Here is a 10,715-nt window from a genome sequence, read left to right on the forward strand (position 1 = left end):
ACTCTGGGACAAAGTGGGTGTGAGCACACAGTGAGATGGTGGCCACCAGCCAGCAGAGGAGAGCGGCCTCAGACAAAACATACCTGATCTTGGACTTGCAGCCTCAGAACTGAGAAAATTTCTGATGTGATGCCGCCCGGCCTGTGGTATTTTTGTTATGGCAACCCTGGCAAATGACTACACTTTACAAGTCCATTTAATCCTGCTTGTTGATTGGGAGACACTTGTGTGGTCTGGCTACTGCTTTTGCAAGGACTACTCTTTATGAAACTGAGGTAGAGAGGGGCTCAATTTAGTGGATACTTGGACTCACCAGGGACCCTATAATCACAGCACTGGGGAGGCTGGCAGTTCTGGATCAAGCTACATCAGCATCAGGGACAAAATTTTAAAAATTGTAATACCACAATACTCTGATTTGGACCTCACCTTCACTCATCCATGCAATATTTTGTTAAGTTCCTAAGTGCCAGGCGTTGGCAAAAATCAGGCCCAGTCCCTGCTTCAGGGCTTAGCATGTGATGAGGCAGACACTAAAATAGTTACACAAAAGAAATACAATACACAATGGAAATTTACCATGGAATTGGAGGTAAAATCTGGGATGCCAGGGAAGAATTCCTTGAGGAAATGACATTTAAGTGGAGACCTGGAGGATGATCTTTGTTTTTTGAATGTTGAATTTTACGCTAGCTCTTTCACTCTCATCAAGAGGCTCTTTAGTTCCTCTTCACTCTCTGCCATAAGGGTGGTGTCATCTGCGTATCTGAGGTTATTGATATTTCTCCCGGCAATCTTGATTCAAGCTTGTGCTTCATCCAGCCGGTATTTCACATGATGCGTATAAGTTAAATAAGCAGGGTGACAACATATAGCCTTGAAGTACACCTTTTCCAATTTTGAACCAGTCCATGGAACAATGGATAGTTAGAACAATGGTTTTAACTATTGCTTCTTGCATACAGGTTTCTCAGGAGGTAGGTAAGGTAGTCCTATCACTTCATGGCAAATAGAGGGTAAAAAATGGAAACAGTGACAGACTGTCAGGCTCCAAAATCACTGTGGATGGTGACTGCAGCCATGAAATTAAAAGACGCTTGTTCCTTAGAAGGAAAGCTATGGCTGAACATAAACAGTGTATTAAAACACAAAGACGAGAGTGGGCCTCCCCGCCGGTGACTGGAGGAGCGGGGATGAGGCGGGGCGGTGGCTCAGGCGCATGCACTTCTCGGCCGTGTGACTTGAGCTACCTCGGTACAGTGTGCAGACTGCTGTGAGTCCGCAAGCCGCTTTCTCTGCTGTCTGACCTGCTCGGCTCCGCGATGCCGGTGGACCTCAGCAAGTGGTCCGGGCCTCTGAGCCTGCAGGAAGTGGATGAGCGGCCGCAGCACCCGCTGCAGGTCAAATACGGCGGGGCGGAGGTCGACGAACTGGGCAAAGTGCTGACACCCACCCAGGTTAAGAACCGGCCCACCAGCATTACATGGGATGGCCTTGATCCAGGTAAATTGTACACCTTGGTCTTGACAGATCTGGGTGCTCCCAGCAGGAAGGACCCCAAATACAGGGAATGGCACCATTTCCTGGTGGTCAACATGAAGGGCAACAACATCAGCAGTGGCACGGTTCTCTCCGATTATGTGGGCTCTGGGCCTCCCAAGGGCACAGGCCTGCACCGCCAAGTCTGGCTGGTTTACGAGCAGGAAGGACCACTGAAGTGTGACGAGCCCATTCTCAGCAACCGATCTGGAGACCACTGTGGCAAATTCAAGGTGGCCTCTTTCCGCAAAAAGTATGAGCTTGGGACCCCAGTGGCCGGCACGTGTTACCAGGCCGAATGGGATGATTATGTGCCCAAGCTCTATGAGCAGCTGTCTGGGAAGTAGAGGAGATGGACACTGTCCCAGAGTTCCCAAACAGTGTTTCAGTTTAGTGATGCATGTAGATTTTCCTCCATCTCTCTGCCTAAGCCCTGAGCGGTCAGATTTAGATTTAGGGTGACTTTTCTTTCCTTCTGCCTGTATTGTATAATTTTAGGGGGGTTATGTTTTGATCAAATTTGAACTCCGTTTTGGTGGGGGATTCTTTGGTACTATGATGCAGTTTATCAAAATGTTAATACAAGAACAACAACCCAGATGTTAAAGAAGAAAAAAAATTCTGGTAAAAGACCAGGTCTGCAGTATTAAAACAGAACTTCAAAGAATCTTTAAGGGAGGTTGAAAACAAAAAAGAGATTGATTGCCTCTGCCTTTGTGAGCCTGAGCACAGAACTGTGTGTGAAGGCACCTACTGGCATGTATTTTCACGGCTCTGTCTCACCAAGACAACCAGGGGCCTGCATGTCCACTAACCCCCACCATCTCAGGCTGGTTACTGCGTGTCGGTGTCCCGCTATGGCTCCTTTAAAGAGCAATACTGGAAAAAGCTCCATAGAAGAAGTTGCTTTGCTGTTAAAGCCTGGCCATCTAGGTGAGCAGCACGGCTGGGTAAGAGGTTATCAGAATCTGAAAGTCTGTGCTTGTTAAATTGATCACTCTTTGGTTTAAAAAAGAAAGCCGAAAAAAAAAAAAAAGAAAAGAAAAGAAAAAAGAAAAAAAAAAAAAAAAACACAAAGACATCACTTTGCTGACAAAGGTCCATATAGTCAAAGCTATAGTTTTTCCAGTAGTCATGTACGGTTGAGAGAGTTACACCACTATAAAGAAGGCTGAGCACCGAAGAATTGATGCTTTCAAACTGTGGTGTTGGAGAAGACTCTTGAGAGTCCCTTGGACAGCAAGGAGATCAAATCAGTCAATCCTAAAGGAAATCAGTCCTGAATACTCATTGGAAGGACTGATGCTGAAGCTGAAGCTCCAATACTTTGGCCACCTGATGTGAAGAGCTGACTCATTAGAAAAGACCGTGATGCTGGGAAAGATTGAAGGCAGGAGAAGGGGACAACAGAGGATGAGATAGCTGGATGGCATCACTGACTCGATGGACATGAGTTTGAGCAAACTCTGGGAGATAGTGAAGGACAGGGAAGCCTGGCTTCTCTGTCTGCAGTCCACGGGATCGTAAAGAGTTGGACACAACTTAGTGGCTAAACAACAGCTAGAGGATGAGGGCTTCCCTGGTGGCTCAGATGGTAAACAATCTGCCTGCAATGTGGGAGACTCAGGTTTGATCGCTGGGTTGGGAAGATCCCCTGGAGAAGGGAATGGCAACCCACTCCAGTATTCTTGTCTGGAGAATCCCATGGACAGGGAAGCCTGGCAGGCTCCAGTCCATGGGGTCATGAAGAGTCGGACATGGCTGAGCAACCAACAGTTTCACTTTCACTGGAAGATGAGTTAGGACCACAGGGAGGCACAGTGCATTCCATGTAGTAGAGGAAAAGCATGAACAAATCCTGGAGGCCTTCCCTTCTCATTTTGGAGATGCCCCAGTGGAATCTCACTTGTACGCCCACCAGTCATTATAGCCCTTCATTTTGGTGCTTGGCAGAATCAGCTCTCCCATTCTCAGCTCTTGTCATTTTGAGCAGCTGATCCAGACAGGATGTTGTCATTTTTTTTTAAATCGAGTTACAAATGATATATAACATTGTGTAAGTTGAAGGTGTACCATATGCTGATTTAATACATTTATATATTACTATATACTTATCATTAGAGCATTAACTAACATCTCTATCATGTCACATATTTCCTTTTTGTGGTGAGAACAGTTAAGATTTCATTTATCGGCAACTTAGAGTATTGCTGACTGTAATCATTATGCTGTGAATTAGATGTCCAGAATGTATCTATTTACCTTCTCATTTGACGTTTATACCTTTAAACATTCTCCCCAGCTCCCCTTCCCCCTACCCCTGGTAACCACCATTCTGCTTCTGTTATTAGGAGTTTGGCTTCATTAGATTCTACAGATTAGTACCATAGTTGTTTGTCTTTCTCTGCTGACTTGTTTCACTGAGCATAATGCTGTCAGGGGTCATCTGTGTTGTCACAAATGGCAGAATTTCCTTCTTCCCTATAGTTAAATAATATTTGATTACATACATATGCAACATCTTTGTCCATTCATCCAATGGAGGACACTTAGGTAGTTTCCCTACCTTGGCTATTGTGAATGATGCAATAAACACAGGCATAAAGATAATTTTTCAATATCCTGTTTTCCTTTGTGTGTGTGTGTTTGTGTGTGTGTATCTAGAAGTAGGATTGCTGGATTATGTGATAGTTCTGTCTTGATTGTCAGTCTTCTCTTCCTCATTACATTTTCATTGTTTTACAAAACTGCATGGAGCACACCTTGCCTTTTTTATTTACCTTTTTCCATTCCTCCCAAGACCCTAGAATTTAGTGATCATTCCCTGGCAGGTAGGTCAGAATCCCAGTGACTCATAAGCCATGACCCTTGGAATCACTCCTTCTATTCCAGAGTCTTGTACACACAAGTATAATAATATATGACGCTACTTCCCCTGGAAGGAAGTTAATAAATGTCCACATTTTTTTTTGAAGTCTTTTCCCTTTGAAGTCCTTAAGGAGGAAAAACCCTATTTCACGTGAGGTTTCATGGCTTCTCCTCTAATGGATTATCTTTTGCCCAGATTAGCTTCAATGTGCTCAGCCTGCCTGTAGTCATGGTGCAGGATCTGGGAACTTTGAGGAGAGGGGCAGAGGATCAGAAGCAGCTGCAAACAGCAAGGAAGAAAATATATTAAGCTCCCTGCTTCTCCATGGGTGGTGTATATCACGTAAAACACACCAGTGATTTTCTTTCTACTGAATAGAGATGTTTTTCACCTCTTGCATAATATGTATGTCTAGAGTCTGCATGAGCTGGGAACAAAAACCTTACAATTATTGAGACAGGTCTTAAAATGAACGTATTTTCAGTTCAGTCGCTCAGTTGTGTCTGACTTTTTGCGACCCCATGAATCGCAGCACGCCAGGCCTCCCTGTCCATCACCAACTCCCGGAGTTCACTCAGACTCACATCCATCGAGTCAGTGATGCCATCCGGCCATCTCATCCTCTCGTCCCCTTCTCTCCTGTCCTCAATCCCTCCCAGTTTCAGAGTCTTTTCCAATGAGTCAGGTCTTCGCATGAGGTGGCCAAAGTATTGGAGTTTCAGCTTCAGCATCATTCCTTCCAAAGAAATCCCAGGGCTGATCTCCTTCAGAACAGACTGGTTGGATCTTCTTGCAGTCCAAGGGACTCTCAAGAGTCTTCTCCAACACCACAGTTCAAAAGCATCAATTCTTTGGCGCTCAGCTTTCTTCACAGTCCAACTCTCACATCCATAAATGACCACTGGAAAAACCACTAGCCTTGATTAGACAGACATTTGTTGGCAAAGTAATGTCTCTGCTTTGCAATATGCTGTCTAGGTTGCTCATAACTTTCCTTCCAAGGAGTAAGCATCTTTTAATTTCATGGCTGCAGTCTCCATCTGCAGTGATTTTGGAGCCCCCAAAAATGAAGTCTGACACTCTTTCCACTGTTGCCCCAACTATTTCCCATGAAGTGATGGGACCAGATGCCATCATCTTCGTTTTCTGAATGTTGAGCTTTAAGCCAACTTTTTCACTCTCCACTTTCACTTTCATCAAGAGGCTTTTTAGTTCCTCTTCACTTTCTGCCATAAGGGTGGTGTCATCTGCATATCTGAGGTTATTGATATTTCTCACATCTGCTGGATCATTGAAAAAGCAAGAGTTCCAGAAAAACATATAATTCTGCTTTATTGGCTATGCCAAAGCCTTTGACTGTGTGGATCACAATAAACTGTGGAAAATTCTGAAAGAGATAGGAATACCAGACCACCTGACCTGCCTCTTGAGAAACCTATATGCAGGTCAGGAAGCAACAGTTAGAACTGGACATGGAACAACAGACTGGTTCCAAATAGGACAAGGAGTACGTCAAGGCTGTATATTGTCACCCTGCTTATTTAACTTATATGCAGAGTACATCATGAGAAATGCTGGGCTGGAGGAAGCACAAGCTGGAATCAAGATTGCCGGGAGAAATATCAATAACCTCAGATATGCAGATGACACCACCCTTATGGCAGAAAGTGAAGAAGAACTAAAAAGCCTCTTGATGAGAGTGAAAGAGGATAGTGAAAAAGTTGGCTTAAAGCTCAACATTCAGAAAACAAAGATCATGGCATCTGGTCCCATCACTTCATGGGAAATAGGGAAACAGTGGAAACAGTGTCAGACTTTAGTTTTTTGGGCTCCAAAATCACTGCAGATGGTGATTGCAGCAATGAAATTAAAAGATGCTTACTCCTTGGATTCTGCTGCTGCTGCTGGTGCTAAGTCGCTTCAGCCGTGTCCGACTCTGTGCGACCCCATAGACGGCAGCCCACCGGGCTCCCGTCCCTGGGATTCTCCAGGCAAGAACACTGGAGTGGGTTGCCATTTCCTTCTCTCCTTGGATTCTAGGGGAAGTTAAATATTTGAGAAATTCATTCATTTTCTCTCATATCAGCTTTTGGTTTGACAGGACTGAGCACTTCATCCCTGAGTGGTACCAAAATCCGAGATAAAAATCCTCTGGCATTGAAGGCAACCAAGGATGACTAGACCTGTTCATCACCTATTTATACAAATCAAAGCAATGTACTGAGGTTCAGGGTTACATACAAACATGATAAGGACAAGCGCTTAGGGAATGCTGATTCTAATGAGCTTTCTTCATTTCAGTTCAGTTCAGTTCAGTCGTTTAGTCATGTCCAATCCTTTGCAATTCCATGGAATGCAGCACACCACGTTTCCTTGTCTATCACCAACTCCTGGAGCTTGCTTAACCTCATGTCCATTGAGTCCGTGATGCTATCTAACCATCTCTTTCTCTGTCGTCCCCTTCTCCTCCCACCTTGGATCTTTCCCAGCATCAGGGTCTTTTCCAATGAGTTAGCTCTTCACATCAGGTGGCCAAAGTATTGGAGCTTCAGCTTCAGCATCAGTCCTTCCAATGAATATTCAGGATTGATTTCCTTTAGGATGGACTAGTTGGGTCTCCTTGCTGTCCAAGGGACTCTCAAGAGTCTTCTCCAACACCACAGTTCAAAAGCATCAATTCTTCAGCACTTAGCTTTATTTATGGTCCAACTCTCCCATACATGACTACTGGAAAAACCATAGCCTTGACTAGACGGACCTTTGCTGACAAAGTAATGTTTCTGCTTTTTAATATGCTGTCTAGGTTGGTCATAACTTTTCTTCCAAGGAGCAAAAAGCTTCCAAGGAGCTTCTAACATCATGGCTGCAGTCACCATCTGCAGTGATTTTGGAGCCCAAGAAAATAAAGTCAGCCACTGTTTCCATTGTTTCCCTCTCTATTTGCCATGAAGTGATGGGATCAGAAGTCATGATCTTAGTTTTCCGAATGTTGAGTTTTAAGCCTATTTTTTCATTCTTCTCTTTCACTTTTATCAAGAGGCTCTTTAGTTCTTCTTTGCTTTCTCCCATAAGGGTGGTGTCATCTGCATATCTGAGGTTATTTTTATTTCTCCTGGCAATCTTGATTCTAGCATGTGCTTCATCCAGCACGGCATTTTGCATGATGTACTCTGCATATAAGTTAAATAAGCAGGGTGAAAATATACAGCCTTGATGTACTCCTTTCCTGATTTGGATATCTGCATACAGATTTCTCAGGAGGCAGGTAAGGCGGTCTGGTATTCCTATCTATTGAAGAATTGTCCAGTTTCTTGTGATCCACAGTCAAAGGCTCTGGCATTGTCAATAAAGCAGAAGTAGATGTTTTTCTGGAACTCTTTTGCTTTTTCAATGATCCAGCAGATGTTGGCAATTTGATCTCTGGCTGCTCTGCCATTTCTAAATCCACAGTTCACATACTGCTGAAGCCTCTTGGAGAATTTTGAGCATTACCTTGCTAGCATGTGCTGCTACTGCTGCTAAGTCGCTTCAGTCATGTCTGGCCCTGTGCGACGACTCCATAGACAGCAGCCCACTAGGCTCCTCTGTCCCTGGGATTCTCCAGGCAAGAATATTGGAGTGGGTTGCCATTTCCTTTTCCAATGCAGGAGTGCAAGGTTAAAGTGAAGTTGCTCAGTTGTGTCCCACTCTTTGCGACCCCACGGACTGCAGCCTACCAGGCTCCTCCATCCATGGGATTTTCCATGGAAGAGTACTGGAGTGGGTTGCCATTTCCTTCTCCTACTGGCAAGTGAGATGAATGCAATTGTGCAGTAGTTTGAGCATTCTTTGGCATTGCCCTTCTTTGCAATTGGAAAGAAATATTGACTTTTTCCAGTCCTATGGCCACTGCTGTTTTCCAAATTTGCTGACATATTGAGTGCAGCACTTTCACAGCATCATCTTTCAGGATTTGAAATAGCTCAACTGGAATTCCATCACCTCCACTAGCTTTGTTTGTAGTGATGCTTCCTAAGGCCCATTTGACATTACATTCTAGGATGTCTGGGTCTAGGTGAATGATCACACCATCGTGGTTATCTGGGTCATGAGGATATTTTTTTGTGTTCTTCTGTGTATTCTTGCCACCTCTTATCTTCTGCTTCTGTTAGTTCCATATCATTTTTGTCCTTTATTGTGCTCATCTTTGCCTGAAATGTTCCCTTGGTATCTCTAATTTTCTTGAAGAAATCTCTAGTCTTTCCCATTCTATTGTTTTCCTCTATTTCTTTGCATTGATCACTAAGGATTTCTTTGTTAGAAAACTCAAATGTAGCCTACTGATACTCAAGAAGTAGGCCCTGTGTTTCAAGATCAGTGCATTTTTATTTTAGGCACAATCCTATCCATTGATATTGATTTCAATATAGCGAATTTTCTGAAGGTTTTTGGTTACTCTACAGTGGCCTTACTCTTTCCCTTTTACTCATGTGGAAAAAGACTTACAAGGGATATCATTAACTGAAAAGAAAAACCAAGGCGAAAAATCAAGGCAACTTACTAGACATGGGTTTTAGGATGAGGTTGACTACTCTAAATTTTTATTTTCCATGTGTTGGATTTTTTACCATGTACAGTTCTTTTCCCTTTATCTGAAAAATAAATAACAAAAGTGAACATAAGCTAACAAACCTCTGGGAATTTATATACCAGACATTACAGTGCAAAAGCCTATATATATATATGTTTTTTTTTATATAAATGTTTAATGCAGCATTTGTTTTAACAAAAACTGCAAACAATCTGAATAAACACCAATAAGGGAAATAGTTGAAAAAATTATAATGCATTTACCCAATGATGGTTACAAAATACTGGTTTGTAGGTTAAAGAATTTAGTTGGCTAGAGTATGTTAACAATAGAATAATTTGTTAGAATATTGATGTTATTTGCTTCTGGACATTTCTCCCATGCATTTGATTTTTCAGTCAGTTTAGTTCAGTTGCTCAGTTGTGTCTGCCTCTTTGCAACCCCATGGACTTAGTTGTTTTATGTGCAATTTAGTATTCAGCTTCTTATGCAAATTTAGGCACATATTTTTTTCTTCCTGTTGTTAGAATCAAGCCACAGTATGTAATAAACCTCATTGAATAGGTATCAATAATTTATATTATTAAAAAACTAAATTTAACTCTTTTCCTGTTGTATTTTGGTTGAATGCAGTTTAACTCAATCATTATCGTAATGTGGCTTTAGCCAGTGGAAGCAGTGGTGATGTTGAGAAATGGTAAGCTTCTGATACACAGTTGACCCTTGAATAACAGGTTTGAATGGATTTTTTTTTCCAATAGTAAATACTACAGCAATACATCATCCATGGTTGGTTGACCCACAGATTCAGACCCTCACAATACGGAGGAACACTGGATATAGAGGGCTGACTCTGTTATACTCAGATGTTCAACTGTGTAGAATCAGCACTACTAAACCCCATTGTGGTTCAAGGGTCAATCGTATTTAGAAGGGAGATTCGACAGGATTTGTTGATGAACTTGGTGCAAGATTTAAGACGTGGAGTCAAAGATGCCACCAAGGATTTGGGCTCTACGAGTTGGAAAGATGGAGTTGTCATCAACTGAGAGATCTGAGAGTCAGCAGGGGAATTCAGCTTTGGACATCTTAAGTTTGATATTTCTCTTAGTCACAGTTGGAGGAGTCTAGAATTAATGAGGTCTAATGAGAGCTGTAAATTTGGGAGTCATCTAGCATATAGGTGGTACTTAAAGTCACAAGACTGGATGAGATCAGCAAGGAAGTGAGTTAGATTCAGAACAGGAATAAGAACCGAGCCCTGTGGTTCTCTAATTTTAAGAAATCACAAAGAAGAAAACAAAGGAGAGTGAGCTGCAGCCAGTGAGTTAAAGGAAACGTCCCCTCAAACACCAATTAGAAATTCTTCTTCATCAACAGTTCACTAAAAATTGTATGCTTGTTTTACTCTGAAAGTCAAAAAAGGTAGTAGTCACCACAAATTAAGGATCTGTGATCTTCCATTCATTATAGTCAGTTTAGGAACACAACATTTTGGAAGATATCTTGATGTTAAAGAATATCAATTTGAGCAGAAAACATTTTATCTGTGAGCCTGTACATAAGTAGTTTTTCAGAATTGTATCCCTTTTACAAAATAACATGGTGGATAGATGATAAATAATAGATGATATATTCATTTCCTGAGTCTGCAGTGACAACTTACTACAGGCTGGTACAGGCTGGGTGGGAAGCTTAACAGAAATGCATTCTCTCAGAGTTCTGAAAATCAAGGCC

The 10,715-nt window shown here is 42.5% G+C and overlaps 1 pseudogene across 1 annotated transcript; it reads left to right on the forward strand.

The window, feature by feature from the left end:
- On the forward strand, window positions 1,203-2,433 carry LOC106502130 (annotated as a pseudogene). Its single transcript, XR_001918099.1, has one exon. The product of XR_001918099.1 is annotated as a phosphatidylethanolamine-binding protein 1 pseudogene (transcript).

The sequence above is a fragment of the Capra hircus genome, chromosome 5 (genome assembly GCF_001704415.2).
Source record: "Capra hircus breed San Clemente chromosome 5, ASM170441v1, whole genome shotgun sequence".
NCBI classification, from domain to species: domain Eukaryota; kingdom Metazoa; phylum Chordata; class Mammalia; order Artiodactyla; family Bovidae; genus Capra; species Capra hircus.